Raw genomic sequence first — 3,025 nt, 5'->3', positions numbered from 1 at the left:
CTTTTTTATTTGGGCCTCACAGGGTTAAAAGTACCCTGTGAGACCCACGGTTGCAAAATTACAAAATCACTTTTAGCCATTTAAAAAAATAATGTTTATTTAAAAAATGTTAAAGGGGAACTATTTTACTATTTCTTTCACTATTTGGGCACTTTTACACAATTCCTGTGAGTCTATGGAACACCTAGGTTTTTTTCAAAAAAAATGCATTGTTTTGTATTTCTAATCAAGTACTAAAAACCGCATTTTTCTACCTCAAGATCTTAAGCCGTTTTGAGGCTGGGCTCCAACCACTGTGTGGCCTGGTGCCAACTGCCACATCAACTGCCACATTATTATGCAGCTGAGAAATCTCTGACATCACAGATATGCACATTTTCAGATGACTCAGTTCAGTGAGGGTGAATATTGTGAGAGGAGAATTGGAAGAATTCGCCAATATGAGAATTAGAGACATAATCCTATTAATATAAGTCCACATAGCTAAGAAACAATGGTAAACACTGAAAAAAGCCATTTATAAGATAGTTCCCCTTTAAGCACATGTATAGTCAATTGGTCCTGTTGTTCAGCCTCACAATGCTATTTGATAGTAAATGTGTTTATATGTCCCACCCTCTGGCCTCTGAAGTTGCTAATTTCTTTTTAATTTGGGCCTCACAGGGTTAACCTCTTAAGCCCGAGATATACAGTAAAAGTGTATATTTTCAGCATTATGTTTGTTTACCAATTATTTTAACTGTTATTAGTGAAATATAAGATTATAGAAATCTCAGGGCATTGAGTCGGAAACCGGCGCATATTGACAGGAGGAAGTGGCACAGCCAAAAGTGAGTGTAGTCTTTTGAAGGAAGAGACTCAGGGCTTTCAAATTTGTAAAAAAAATTGTAAATGTTTATTCTACGTCCTTATGGAATGAGTGACATAAAAAAAAAAAAGTAAAAAAAAAAAAAAAGTAAATTTTTATTTTTTTTTTATTGATGGAAGAGCCGCACATTGACGGGCAAAGAGCGGCATGCGGCTCGCGAGCCGCGGGTTGGCCACCCCTGTGCTAGACTATCCATTGATGTGTTTGGGTCTCGACGCATACATAGTGCTGGCTCGGTGTGTTTCTGTTAAAGAATCACACAGGGGCTAAGTGCGCCTTGGTTGCTTGTTAAAACAGCGTTTTTATAGGGCAACTGGGATGGAGTTTTGTCTCTTCCGAGCGCCAGTTTACTAGGTTGTCTCGATGAATTCTCGTTCATATCTGGGGGATGTTAACGGAATAGATCAGAACATAGGTAGAGGGGTCTCACGCCCTTGGGGTGGGCCACTGAGCACGGTCCAAATGGGACCGTCTGGGTGGCGCCCTCTTTTCATGTTTTAGATCGACACGCATACCTACCCCCTCTTCTGGAGTGGGCATGTCGGCGTGGTTAGGACACGGGACTGGTCTGGTCGCGCTGGTCCAGGTCAGTTAACCCGTTCGGTCCAGGTGTCACAGGGTTAGGCGTTATGGAGACCCTTTGTTGGGTACATGTTGTACTCTGCACTATCGTAATGGCTTACGGCCATACCAACCTGTACACGCCCGATCTCGGTAGCTAAGCAGGTACGGTCCTGGTTGGTACTTGGTTGGGAGACCGCCTGGGAATACCAAGTGCGGTGTGCTTAGGGCTGGTTCTCTATTCTTTTTGCTCCTCTCTCACGCGTGGCAAAGAGGGGGCTGTTGGGGTGGTCTTGGACCTCCTCTGGTAACCATGTGCTTCCCGTGCCGCCGGGCCCGGTCCGAAGTAAAGTTTCATTGATACCGTAGGCCTGGGATAACCCTTTTTTGAAAACTGAAACACTTGTACTGCGGTATAGCCAGTGTATACCCGCAGGTGTGTTTTGGAGTTTTTTCTTGAGGGGTTATAGGAACAACCACCGTCTGTACCACGAGGGTGGTTGATTCCCTGGTGTGTTGGGGCAGCGTCAACTCCCGGGTTACCCGGTTGAGTGTGCCCCTGCACGTTCATGATGTCTGCCAATCATGTCAGCCTTTCTCTGCCTCGACCCCTCTGGGTGGTTTTTTTTTAATGGAGGCTTTGTCATGGTGATCAACAACGCCAGCTTTCAGCTGACTCCTTTGGCGCCTGTCTCGTCCGCAGTGCTCCAGGCTCAGGTTACAGCCTGTTGCTTGGTTTCCCCGGTGCGCTGCCTGCTTCCGTTGGTTAACCTTTTGAGTGCTTACGGCCATGCTGACTGCCTGTTCTGCAGGGTCAGTGTGCCAGGCGGTGTACTATTGGGGGGAAAGGGCCCGCTCTTGGAGGGGCCTTATCCGAATACGCTGGCGATGTGGGGGGCGGTGTCACTAAGTGGCCACCTGGTGGGGTCTTGATGCCTGGCGTCATTGACCTCTCCGGGCCCCCTTTTTCCAGGGGATCCAGTCCCTTCAGTGGGTCTGGGTCTTCCTTCGCGCTCCGCTGCTACGGCCTTGCCACGGGGTTGGGTTTGCTCTTGACCCCGTGATTTTGGGGGCTGTAACGAGGTTGTTCCTTCCGTTCGTTCCCGGGTGGCATGCGGGTTGTGCGTGTGTGTAGTCGTGGGGTCAAGCCACGGTCTGCTCACCCTGTGCGTTGAGTTGCTTGAGTGCCTCTTCGCACGGTCGGATCTGTCGCCCTCCCGTGAACCTCCAATAGGGGGGGTATCCTCCATTAGGGAGGGTCGGGGGGGCTCGGTCCTCCCCGGTCTGATGGTTGTGGGGGGCCTCAGCGGGGTACATTTGTCGGGCTATGGCTCCGCTCGGCCCCTGTTGTGCAGACAGGTGCTGAGCAAGCCATAACGATACAGAACGAAGGGTTATGTATATAACCCAGTTCTGTTAGTTATGGTGCGGTCAGCACCTGGACGCCGCTGCGGCCCTTGATCTCGCCTTGTGGTGAAAGTTTGGAAAGGAGGCGAGTAGGTGACCACACACCTGCTTATGAAGGTAAGCGGAAGGGGGTGTGGTCAGACGAATGTTGGGATGTAAAGGTACATGGTGGAATTTTTTATTCAGTGC

The sequence above is a fragment of the Notolepis coatsorum genome (genome assembly GCF_963971535.1).
Source record: "Notolepis coatsorum genome assembly, contig: SCAFFOLD_312, whole genome shotgun sequence".
Lineage (NCBI taxonomy): Eukaryota > Metazoa > Chordata > Actinopteri > Aulopiformes > Paralepididae > Notolepis > Notolepis coatsorum.
This window is presented reverse-complemented; position numbering follows the sequence as displayed.